The 13,594-nt window shown below is 37.3% G+C and overlaps 1 long non-coding RNA gene across 1 annotated transcript in view; it reads right to left on the bottom strand.

Moving 5' to 3' along the window:
- LOC115900000 overlaps positions 1-13,594 on the bottom strand; it is a 66,836-nt gene that overhangs the window by 28,395 nt on the left and 24,847 nt on the right. The window contains exons 3-7 of the long non-coding RNA XR_004059668.1: positions 10,691-10,836; positions 9,999-10,103; positions 9,280-9,408; positions 8,403-8,589; positions 7,222-7,349 (exon numbers count right to left, since the gene is read on the bottom strand). This is a non-coding gene — a long non-coding RNA (uncharacterized LOC115900000). The remainder of the gene's footprint in view (positions 1-7,221; positions 7,350-8,402; positions 8,590-9,279; positions 9,409-9,998; positions 10,104-10,690; positions 10,837-13,594) is intronic.

Here is a 13,594-nt window from a genome sequence, read left to right as displayed (position 1 = left end):
TGCAGATCGTGGCAGGCAAGGCTAATGTCCTATTTAAAAGTTGAGAGCCTGTTAACTCCTGATGAATTTTGTTATAGGAGAAGGAAATTAAAATAATCACCAGATGCTAAGTTTTTGAAACTAGAAGGAAGCTGCTGGCAATCAATATGGTAAAGACAGGCAGTGGAGAGATATGGAAAGCATAAACAAAATTTGTTTTTAGCCACACCAACTTTTAGCTATTGCCCAGACACAAGGAACATGACACGGAGAAGCAGAGAAACAACATGAAAAGATTCCATGGAAACAGGTGCTCTATCAGGACTAAGACTCCCAAGAAAATAGGTCATGAATAAAAAGAGCCCAAGGAGGTCACATTGTACAAAAATATCAATATAAGTGTTTACCATTACTACATTTAGAACTCTTACAAAAATATCAATATAAGTGTTTACCATTACTACATTTAGAACTCTTATCTATTTTTCCTTATCTGGGCTAGATGTCAACTATTTTGTGAAGCACTTCCTGACTTGACAGCCAGAGCTTGTCAGTTCTGCATTCATAGAGCCCCCACAGTGGCTCACGCCTGGAATCCCAGCACTGTGGGAGGCTCAGATGGGTGGATCGTTTGAGCCCAGAAATTTGAAACCAATCTAGGCACTTAGTGAGACCTCATCTCTATTAAAAATAAAAGAAAAATTAGTCAGGCATAGTGGCACGTGCTTGTTGTCTGAGCTACTCGGGAGGCTGAGGTGGGAGGACTGCTTGAGCTCAGAAGGTGGAGACTGCAGTGAGCTGTGATTGCACCATTATACTGCAGCCTGGTGGCAGAATGAGAATGTCTCAAAAAAAAAATCATTTATTATAGCAGATGCTACAATATTTTCAATCTCTGCCTCTGTGTGCCTCCATAACCAAGGTGGAAACTTCTTGAGGGCAAAATTAAGTATTCAGAGTTTTATCTCCAAGATCTAGCAATCTCCCACAGGACCTGGTACATAAGTGTGCACTCCATAAATGAATAATCAGTGCATGAATTATTACATTAAATTTAAATAATAGATTTTACACCAAGACAAAGCATTGCTTAAGAACAAGAATGAAGGAGTTTCAGTTGAACTTCAGAACACTAAGGTCACCAATTTAATGGCCAAGAAAGGCTCCATTATAGGACAAACAAGGATTCTTTCTACTTTCTGCTGTTATTTTTACCTCACTGATTGCAGAAAAAGTCCTACATTGAAATGACTACAACACACATAATGCAATGATTGGTCCAAAGAGATCTTCTAATCTAGTACCTCTTCCTTGAAGTTAAAGTCCAATCATTACTAATCGTAACTCCTACTAATACTGACTTAGTGTGGCATTCCAAACAGCAGTAATGTGCTTTGAGAGGGTGGGCCAGGAAACAAGATAAACTAAGTTTTGTCTTGAAGTCTGGCATATAATATTACCAAATAAGCACAAAAATAGCAACTTTTGCATCGTCTATTTATTAAGACTTGTTCTCCCATCTATTTTCTGTGGATATTTCTCAAGGAATGGAGACAGGTACCTGCTATAGTCCCTGTTCTCCCCTGAATGACACTAACCAGCTATTTTTCATGGCCATTCTAAGATCTGCTTTGACAAATGCTGAAAAGGGGACCAATGCTGAGCTAACTTGCTCTGCCCAGCAAGGAGAGGGAAGTGACAAGCATTTCTATAGTGTCATTGTGGGAACTAACCAGAAATGTTTGCTTTTCTGGCTTTGTCATCCTGCACGTTTTAATTTCTGTAACCTGCTTGGATATAGTGGGTAAGAATGCTAATTAATCAACACAACAGTGAGTCTGTCCTCTGGAGAAAAAGTAATATACCTGCAATATAGTGGTATACCTATTTTATCAAATAAGCTAATTTACAATGGTCTACATTTCTCGGTTATGTAGGTTACAAGACAGTAGGCCTTCAAATACATATTCCACACAAAATTAATTTAATTCCTGTGGGTATATTGTCAAGACATTCCATTTAACTTTCCCTAGATAAAAAAGCACAAAAAGTAGGGGCAATGACTTTTAATGTTTAACTGTGTTTTAGTCTATTTCCTACCTGGGTATTATCCAAGGCCTTACTGGTAAATATTGAAATTAAATCCATGCCTACAAGACTTCTGCTAATGAATAAGGAAACCGACTTATCTTCAGCTAGGTCACATTCCACAGTCCTAGACAAGTGCTCCTCAAAGTCTCGTCTGTGGCTGGCTGCTGAGTCCAGCAGTTTTGTTACTGGTCCGCCACAAAATAGGCACAGACATTGTGAGCAATCATTTAGAAACACCTACAGCAAAGTGGCAGAGTAATTTTATGTTTGTTGAATCTAATAATAGAAAACTGAGTTTCTGTTTTCTATGTCTGGGTTTTAATTTTATTTTTCTAGTAATTCAATTGTATTCTATTTTATGAAAGTATCAATCCATAGTTGATTGTTAATTAAAAGAAAACTAAAAGAAAGATTCTTCCCAAGATTAGAAATACTCAGCAAGTTAGTGCAGTGGAGTGTTTAGGTCAGGCCGACCTGATTGGGATTGCAGCTCTTCCACATAGAGCTATGTGGACAAGTTACTGAAACACTCTGTGTCCCAACGGCTCTAGCTACAAAATGAACATCATAATATCTGCATCCCAGGATCCTGGGGGAAAATCCAATAAATATTGACTTTGGTGTCAGGCGACCCTCAGTTTCCTCAACTGTTAAGTGGATGTAATAATCCCAGTATCACTGAGTGGTTTAAGGATCAAATAACTTGGACAAAATCTGTAGTTCAGTGCCTATGCAGTGTCTAGCAAAAACCTCAAGTCAGCAATCATTATTATTTGAAGTGTCTTATGCATAGTAGGTCCTCGATAAATATTAACTTGTATCATCCCTCATTTGTGTAGAGGATCCTGAAGCACTCGTGCCTCCTGATTTCAGTCCATGAATCATGGACTGATGCTCATGAATCCATGACTGATGTTCTCAAAAAGGATCTGAACCCTTTGAGAAACAGTTTGTGGATGTGACTCAAAGCAGCAGGACAGGCTGCTTCTGTTTACCAGCAGAAGTTTCTTCTCTTACATTTACATCTGAGAAAATTCTCCTCTCTGTGCTGAATTATATAATGCTGGGAGAAGGCAATTGACAGCCATATCATAGGAATGCACAGAATAGTTCTTTCAGGTAATGGGGAAAATGTCAAAAGAGAGATCATCCTATCACTTCTTTCACAAATTATTAAACATGATATGTCTCTTCATGCCCATCTTTTAAAAAACATGTATGAGGGGCTAGTTGTAATAAGTAAAAATAAGACATAGGCCAGGCATGATGACTCATGCCTGTAATCCCAACACTTTGGGAGGCCACGGCAGGCAGATCTCCCAAGGTCAGGAGTTCAAAACCAGCCTGGTCAACATGGTAAAATCTTGTCTCTACAAAAATACAAAAATTAGCCAGGAGTGGTGTTGTACACCTGTAATCCCAACTACTCGGGAGGCTGGGGAAGGAGAATTGCTTGAACCTGGGAGGTGGAAGCTGCAGAGCTGCAGTAAGCCAAGACTGTGCCATTGCACTCCAGTCTGGGCAACAGAGTGAGACTCTGTCTCAAAAGAAAAAAAAAAAAGAGAAAAAGAAAAGAAAAAGAAGAAAACATAAAAACTTCTACATCATTTTAGAGTTTACAAAACACTTGATCTGATTTGATTTTTACAATACGATGGGCAGAGTCTTCTATTTCTACCTCTGATAAACTCAGCTGAGAAATTAAATGGTTTTCTAAGCACACATTCCTAGTGAAGGCATACCTTAAACTTTAACGCGATCGTTCAAATCCCAAAACATGGGTACAGAAAATACAGGTGAAACAAGTTACATTTTAAAAAAGAATATTTCAGGAGAACACCTCAGAAAAATAGTCAGATATGTGAAATACTTTAAATTATGAATACAGATCTCTGAAAGAAATACAATGGACAACCAAGAATGAGAATATGGATGGGATGTGGGTAGAAAAAAAAAAAAACAATTGATGTATATCCAAAAATAAAGAATATTAGGAAAAAATGTTCAAAGGATTACAGTTGTGTTTAAGGTATAACTAGATACAAAACCCACAGATATAAATGGGAGAAAAGAAGAAAAAAATTGTAAAAGCTGACAGACATTCCTAAATGGCCCTAGGCTTAGAGACAGAGGCAGCCTTTGAGGATGTCAGACAAACCCCATAGAGAGCCCCAGCAGGCACCTTCAGCAGCAGAACTAACCTTACCTGTTGGCCCACTTAACCATTACCACTCTGAGGAGAGCTCCTGAAGGCAAGGGGTAGATCACACTGTCAAACAAATGTCTCCAGCTGCTACCGATGCCTGAAACCTCATCAACTTAGTATCTGACCCTTAATAAGAGGTCAGTGACCTTCACAAGGGCAGCACCTCAAATGTTCTCAGTCATCTAGATCTAGATCTTTGTGTGGATGAATTTCAGGTCCTTATTGAAAGGAGGTCTTAGCAGTAGAGAAAAACAGACAGAGCAAATAAGGAGAGAGTGTACCTTCTCAAGAAAGGCTGGTAATGCTGACGGAAGGTACTGCCTTTTCACGTTTTTCCCAGTTTCTGTAGTTACCATGATCGCCTGACACAGTTTTCTTTAATATTTTTATTAGGTAATTTTAGGCAACATTTTTTGAATCATAATGAATACAGAAAAATTGTATATAGAGGATATGTGTATACATGCAAAGACAGGCAATAAATAACAACAACATTAAAGATCATTGCTAAGACTCATCAACCTCTTAACGTAGGCTTTATATTCATTATCCTGTTTAATCTTTACAACCACTCTGGGAATGGGTATGATTACTTTCCTCATTTTGTAGGTGAAGAAGCGGGTTTAGACACTGTTTATACAGCTAATAAGTGGTAGAGTAGGAATACGAACCAGTCCAATTCTGGTTCAACCACCATATTTGTGCATCAAACTTGAGTGGTAATATTTTCATATTACCCACATTCATACATACATCAATATTCTAGATTCCTGTAGCAAGGAAGCCAAAGCCCCTTATTATTAAACCTTTTAAAAACAGTAAAATAATCATAACAGAATAGAGTGAATTTCTAAGCTACATCACAAAGCTTCCAATTAAAAATGGTTTTGCTTGAAACTTGCTTGGGGAAACACCCCTAGGCCCAAGGAGTCCTTGTTCTCTCCCCTCCTCTATTTGTATTATTACTTTGTTGAAAAATTTGGACCAGTATGCTCAGTAAATATGTGTGAGCAGGTATTTGACCTGAACCATGGATCAATGATCTTCATATTTAAAGACGTATCTGTTCAAGGGGTCTGTTAACTTTATGTTACATTAGAGAGAAATGGTACAGCCTTCTTTTGAGCTGTAAACTTATTAACATAGCATAGTGGACCCCTACAAACCACAGTAGCTGAACGGTGACTGCCTCCTTTCCCTTCTCCTCACCATGACAATTATGCTCTAATTCACACTGTATGTGTTTCTTTGATTAAAAAACAAAACACATTTTATTCTCTAGCATTTTTCATTTAACAAGTTAGAAAAAGAAATGCAAAAAAAAAAAAAAAATCATCCTTGTGCCCTACCTCTCTAAATCTTATCCTCATTCATGACTATCTTGGGAAAGGGTTTTGAAAACCAGAAAGCACTAAACAAATGTAAAGGCCTCATATTATTAGACAACGAGGGGGTAATTTAGTGTACCAGAGTGCCATGGAGTTGCCCTGTTCAGTGTCTGAATGATTTTGGTGATATCCATGGCAGTGCTGCTATACTTAAACAGAGAAATGCATGGCAACTTTGAAATATTTTGAACTTATTGATCTTGAACCTCTCTTTAGAAAATAAATGAGTGTCCAAAATTCCTCATGGACCCAAAGGACATTTATAAATAGAAAATCTTTGTCAGGTTGAGGCCAAACTGGCTACAGAATTCGTCTAATTACTGAGACAGAGGGACCTCAAGCCCTTGAAAAGATCCTAGGTACAGTCATAACATGCACATGCCTTCATCTTTAATTATTCATATTTTTCTTGCTAAAACTTTGAAAATGTTATTTTACTTTTCCACTGTACTCTCTGTTAACTGTTGATCTAATCTGATAAGAAATATCTACAGGATGGTCATAGAATATAAAACCAGGCAAAGCAGGTTTATATTCCATGGTAAGATGGCGCATGTGCAGACTCCAGGGAAAGAAGAGGCTTTGTAAAATTTATTTCAATATATGAGTATGTGGGCACTAGCTGAGGAACTTTTTGATTCATTCATAAAATGAGTTATGATATTATCACTGTCATCTGACCCATCTCAGAACTTTAGTCTTCCTACTGCAACTGTGTATTGCATTCACCCATCCAAGATGACTCATAAAGTGATCTAAGCTTCCTTAAAAATGCATTCAATGTCAATGCAAACTGATAATATTCATCCCAATTTCACTGCTCCCAGGGGAAGTCCCCTCCAAAAAGACAATTCCACAGCCAATTACTATTCAGGGAACAGGGTTAATGCTTTTCCTCACTCTTTCTGTCCCCAAGCTTCATCCGCATGCACATGAGAAAAAGACATCCAACACAAGACAGTGACAAGCCAAAAGGTCAAGGATCAGCATAGTGATATGATAATGTGCTTTTTAATATTTGCTTGATTAAGTGAGCTTCACAAAATACATAAGGAGGTTTATACTTACCACTTAGGACACAGTAATCAAATTAACAGAACACTGTGAAACCCATTCTCAATTTCTTGTTCTAGTAGGAGCAAATAATGACATGTAAAACTTTGTAAAACAAAATGTTTTGAGGTACTTCACGAAAATGTACGTTTAATGGGATTTTTTTTTTACCCCAGATATTTAATTTTTAATAACCCAGGAGTTATTATTAAAAGTACTTGGAATTCTTCTACTACATTCTATTTTGGCAGTGGTAGAAAGTAGCCCCATAACATGCTGGAGAGAAGGGTACACCCATTTGGGTTGAAAAAAATCCACCATAGTTAATCCTCGAAAGTGAAATTTTTGCATCCTATAATCAGGAGTTGCTGGGCATTTGATTAAATACCCCAGGCATTTCATCCCCAACATACTTTCATTTCTCTCCCCAACTGGCAAACAAGAGAAATTAGACCAAGAACCTGAAGAAACAAAGTGTGTACTTTAATACAGAAATGCTTTTACCTGCCATCCTGCTGTGAATGAAATGGGCTGGGCTTTCAAAATGTTAGTCAGCTTAACTCCCAGTTGGTGGCACTGGGAAAATGTAGCCACTCAGTCTTATTGCTGTGTTTCTGTTCTTTAGCTGCCAACTGGAATACAATAGAGGATTCAAATGGAAACAAAAGAGAGATGGATCCAGAAAGAACCAGAAGGACGACAACAAAGCAAATCAAGAAAATGCTAAGGAGCCAAAGACACTCTGTTCCCCAAAGTCAGCATCCCAGACCCTCTTCACATTGAAGATAATTATGCTTCCATTAATTGCCACTTCCCCTCAGACAGTCATGATATTTACAAATCACAAATTATCTAGTAGATGCTTATCTTTGTGACATTTTAGGAAAATCATAAGATATGCTTAACCCAAAAAGAGAATGGCTATATCATGTTGCTCAAACATGGATAATATATCTTTTACATATTATGAGAGGTTTTAATATAGCATACAGGGTAGCAGTGTTGAACACACTGATATTTTTGGACTTGAAGACAGTGCCTCCATTCTGATGGATTACAGGATATACAGCATACATAGAGGGCTAGATATTTTAGTATCCTTATATTGCATCAACAGGTACCTGGAATTTTACTTATGTTCAGCTTCTCCATCATCTCGCCATTGTTTTTTGTACTTTTTTTCTTCTCATGCAGACATTATATTATTACAATAGTAGACACAAGGCTGCCACTTATCACACAATCCTCATGTCCTTTTTTAACTTCAGAACGTGTCAAAGTATGTATGCCATTGTCTTTGGTTTGTGTACATTTAAGAATTCACACATCAAAAGTCAAATTTTGTGCAGGGTTACAGATTAGCATGCTTTTCCCAGCCTTCCCCCCCACGTAAGAATAATGATGTACACAATTTATATTTTAATTTAAATATGCTGTATGGTGTATTGAGTCATATTTTTCTAAGATGCAAAGGATAGAAAAAAACAGTAAAAATAATGTGACTTACACATAAACAAAATATATTCAATAGCCTGGCTTTTAGGTCACAGTTTAAATAACTGTATATGAAGCTTTATATTATAGATTTCTACACCAAATGGAAAGATGAAAACTTTCATGGGGCTGGGATAGTCATAAGTACAATCATAGGAAATCACATCTTATGAGACATGATAAAATCTTACCTTATCAGATGTGACATCCAAAATGTTGCATTTTCCCTGTGATGTTATTAATAATGCAGAAGCATCCTTCTTATAGAGAATATCTTTTAGCGAATATTGTCTTTGGTAATAATCAGAGTCAGAGTATTAACTAGGTGATCCAAAGTTAGAGTGCAGATTGCAAACAACCGTTGTGGTTTCAGCCAGTCTGAAAGTTCAGAATAAGAAAAAAAAGTAAGAATTTTTGACTGGTCAGCAGAAAGCAAAAATCTAAAAAAAACCCTAAGATTTCTATATTACTGTGAATGTGCTAGCATTTTATATTTTAACTATCTTTTAATGTTATATTATTTATAGCGATGTGGTCTCTGCTACCCAGGCTGGAGTATAGTGGCACAATCATAGCTCACTGCAGCCTCAAACTCCTGGACTCAAGGGGTCCTCCCGCCTCAGCCTCCCAAGTAGCTGGGATTACAGGTGTGAGTCACCGCACCCGGCTTAATCTTCTTATAATCCATTTTTGATCCCACAAATTACTAAAACTCAAAGTATATCTATCCCAGACAAAGCAAGATGGTAATTTGTCAATTTTCTACGTTGAGGCCTAAATTATTTTCCTTAATCTTCTACTCTGCTCAAATTCATTATAAAAATGAACAATTTACCATCTCACTTCACATGAGGAAGACAATATTATAGAATGTGGATCCCAGGATAGAACAACCAAATGCTACCTGGGGACAGATGAACATGCGTGTGTGCATAACTTGAACTGTTCCAATTATTCTTTTGCTTATAAAACAATTTCTATATGAGCTCCAGAAGCCACTTTGAAGCAACATCCATTAGCATACAACATTTTCTACTTCTGGAAGGCAACTCACAAGAAATCTCTTACCTTATAGAGAGACAGAACAGCACAGGGCTCGTAACAGGATAAGGGATGTATAAAATGTTCTTCAGCTGACTTCCCATGGGATTTATATTTCCAAACCTAGGAACACCGTCTGCCTGCACGGATGGAATGCTAAGCAATGCAGTCAAACAACCAATATGTTATGTATAGTTCTTTAGCTTTAAGAAATCTAGAAGGAACTGTAAAATATGTAAACAAGCAAGTTTGTGTCTAAAAATTATAGCACAAATTAGCTAGAAAAATACATAGCTTAAATAAGGAAGGTTAGTGATGGGCTCATATCTGTAAGTATGATTGCGATTATGCAGATAATATGATTTTTCTTAGAAACTGACGGGTTGCTGCATTCTTGGTTATAGGTTTAAGAGAGAGACTCTTTTATATCGTATAATGCAAGTATTCCACGTGGAAATCATAGGATCTGAATTACAGATAAAATGTCAGTCAAGGAGTCCATTTTGGGGGGTTTACTTTTCAAAAGTATCCAAGAGGATAAAGAAAAGAATCTAAGAAAATAAATCAGAAAAATGCATATGTTGAAATTCTACTTACATTTTCTCATTTATTTGTTAGAAAAAAGTATCACTATTTTTTTTTACAGTACAGTTTCAAATCAGACTTATTTCCTGTCTAAATTTAGCCTCTGTTCATTGTGTCATATTTCTGCAGGCATGGGAAGGGAAATCAATGCCCCTACTCACCTTTGGGAGAATGTCACTGCCACGCCTCCATGGTTCTATGGGATCCAATAATCCTTGGCTCAGTATTGATTTTTCTATGACACCTGTAGAAACAGTCTCTCCTTCCTTTCTAACAAAATATAGCAACAAAAATTGTGTAGTTTCTGAATGAATTAAGCATAGATTATTAAGTACAACCTCATCCTGTAAAGAAATGTGGTTTGTATTTTTTAAAAAATGTTAACTTTGCTTGATTTTTCTGAGCCATTTAACAACTGTTTAAAGGTGATGTGAACATCTATTTGTAAAAATAATTTGAACATAACTTTCTTAGGTTTCTGGCAGCTAACTCCTATACGGTAAATAGTATTTATTCTTCTACGGAAATAGACAAATGGTAAAGCCTATCTGAGTTCAATTTCCAATTTTAAGATATCTCCAAAATCAAAATCTTTTTGAATATAAAAATCTACAATCATGCTTTTAAAATCTAAAGTTTTGATGAGATAGAGGACCTTCAAGGGAGTAAATAGGGTATATCAAATCCTAGGAGAGAAAATGGGTTAAATTTGGGGTGTATTTTGTAGCATTAAAAGAGTTGGAAAAACAGGCAAGAAGCATCAGCCTTTCTACTTTTCTTGACAAGCACAAATGTAAAAAAAAAAAAAAAAAAAAGCCAAAAACGAATCTTGTTTGCAATATTCTTTACACACCTGATTTAAACCTCAAAGGTATTTGTTTCACCCTAAGCAGACTTCTTTGGGCATGTCTGATTGTATTTCCCCGCAGCCATTCTGTGCTGAGTGGAGTAACTACAGTTGGCAACCTATTCCATCACTCACTCCATCATCCTGAGAATCTGCAAAATAAAAATGCAGTGTTAAAAAAAAAAAAAAACAAGCAAACAACAACAACAAAAAACTTTATTTTACATTTGCTTTTCCCAGTAAAATCCTAGAAAAAATGCAGAGCAGCGTGTTTCCCACAATATATGTGACATCTTGGTTAAAAGTGACAGGACCCTGTTGCACTCTGGCAGGTTTAGTGTTAAGACCTGACAGATAAAAAATCTGCACAAACAACCTCCCTGCCACAGATATTTAAACTCATGTGAAAACTTTGATTTGATAGTCCCTTGATTAGCTTTTGCAACAGTGAATGCTACTGCCTTTTGAGTTCATTATAAATTATAGAATTCTTCACAGTACTGTCAATTTAAGCTCTCTTTTCACTAAAAGGCAGGCATTTTAACCACTCATCAAACCTGTGCACATTTTTGAGTTAAAGAATTAGATCAATCCAAACTCCAGTTCTCAAGGGAGAAGTTCCATTGTTTATCAGGCCATGTCTACACTGGCTGAGCAAAGCGCTCTGTTCAGAAGGAGAAGCGCCTTTGGCAGCTAGAGTCCACATAGCTGACCCATGGACGCTCGGGTGGAGTTTCTTCACCTAATTACACACTGCAATGAAATTACTGAACATTTGATGAAAATGACCCATGACAACAAAAGAGCATGACATAATTGTTGTTCTAATCTATTGACATGGTAGTCATTTAGAATGTAATTCAAAGAATCTATAAGAATGAGAAGATGCTTACACTTACAGCAGATGATGAATATGGGTACTGAAATACTTGATAACTCAACATTTGGTTTTACCCAAGTCATTCTTCCTAAACAAGACACTGGTGGCACAATTTTAAAATGCAATTTCAATACCTTTTCCTAACTGGTCCAGGTTAATCTCGCAATGCTAATCTTATATTAACAGAGAAATGTGCAGAGTTTAAATAATTTAAAAGATGATTTTGATCACACACACACACACACACACACACACAAATGGGTTAAAAGGTAATCAACGTTTTGGAAGAAATATTTACATTTTTATGACTTGATCAGTTAAGATTTAGTAACATCTATGGGTGCATTCGATTCTGGTGACAATACCGTGCCCTCGACTCACCTTTTTTTTTTTTTTTTTTGAGACGGAGTCTCGCTCTGTCACCCAGGCTGGAGTGCTGTGGCCGGATCTCAGCTCACTGCAAGCTCCGCCTCCCGGGTTCACGCCATTCTCCTGCCTCAGCCTCCCGGGTAGCTGGGACTACAGGCGCCGCCACGTCGCCCAGCTAGTTTTTTTTTTTTTTTTTTTTTTTTTTTTTTTTTGGTAGTTTTTAGTAGAGACGGGGTTTCACCGTGTTAGCCAGGATGGTCTCGATCTCCTGACCTCGTGATCCGCCCATCTCGGCCTCCCAAAGTGCTGGGATTACAGGCTTGAGCCACCGCGCCCGGCCCTCGACTCATCTTGAACATTTTAGATAAAAAGTGGTTTAGCAGAAATGTTCTACTAACAGCCATGAAATTATAGGCTTTCCCTTCCATCCATCCAAACACACTCCACCCTGTGAAATAATAGAAACGACACTAATCACCTTTGGAATTTTGCCAGCCTTCCCCACAGGTGAGCTGCAGAGTTGGACCAAATTGCATTGGAGGAATGAAGCCTGTTTCACCCCTGTGAATGCTGTCAGAGGGCTTCAGAGTGCATGGATTTTGATTCATTGAAGAAAGCAGAAGCAAAGGTTTAACTGTGTGGAAATCTATCAGAACTGTTATCCATGAGGTACACTTACTTCTATCAATATCACCCCAAAATAAATTAATTAGGCCAAATGCAAACCCATTTTCCATAATCACTTGGACTTTGCAAATGGGAGTAGCTCATTACTTTTCTTTTTTTGCCAATCCCAACTTCAGATTTTCAAGATAAGTATTCAGTCACTCTGTTTCAGTTTGATAGTCATGCAATTTATACATCAAATCCCCTTTTGCTGGGTGCAAACTTCCAACCTCAGATGGAGTCATGACAACATCTGGCTGATCAATTTTTTAAAGTGTCACTCAAATTATAAAATAAAAGAAATCTAGTTGCTCTAATTGCCTTGTTTAGCAAAGTTCATCTAAGATCAGTTGAATTTTATATCTTCTTTTTCTATATGAAAGCCCTGAGAATGTCTAAATACAAATATAAATATAATTGTTGCCAAACATGTTTTAGTCACATATTGATGATAATGATGATGGTGGTGGTGGTGGTGGTGCTGGTGGTGGTGCTGGTGCTGGTAATGATAATGAAATAGCAAACATCCTTATGGTACTTGACTATGGGCCAGGTACTGTCCTAAATGCTTTGTGTATAGAAACTCATTTAATCCCCCAACAACCCTGTAAGACAGATGCTGTTAGCCCAATTTAACAGATGAGGAAACGGGATTACAGAGACAGCAAGTAACTTGCCCTGGATCACATAGTTAGTAAATGGTAGAGATGGATTTGAATCTGCTCAGTCTGGCTCCAGCGTCTGTACTTTCTTAGATGATGCCGTGTTTGGCCTAGCCACAGTGATGAAACTGGCATATCATTATGCATACAGATTTAAATTAAAAGGTGGTGTTTTTACATTGGCTCTTTCCTTCCTATATGAGTGGAATTAACATGCCTGGAACTAGGACTTTACTCTGTAAACTACTCTGTCCGTCCACCAGGCTCATTCTTCTATTTCTCACTCATTCATTCTTCTAAATCTCATTCAGTATTTTTACACCTTTACACCTT

Source organism: Rhinopithecus roxellana, chromosome 10, assembly GCF_007565055.1.
Source record: "Rhinopithecus roxellana isolate Shanxi Qingling chromosome 10, ASM756505v1, whole genome shotgun sequence".
Taxonomy (NCBI): Eukaryota; Metazoa; Chordata; class Mammalia; order Primates; family Cercopithecidae; genus Rhinopithecus; species Rhinopithecus roxellana.
The sequence above is the reverse complement of the archived record's forward strand: the minus strand, read 5'-3'. Positions and strand labels throughout refer to the sequence as shown.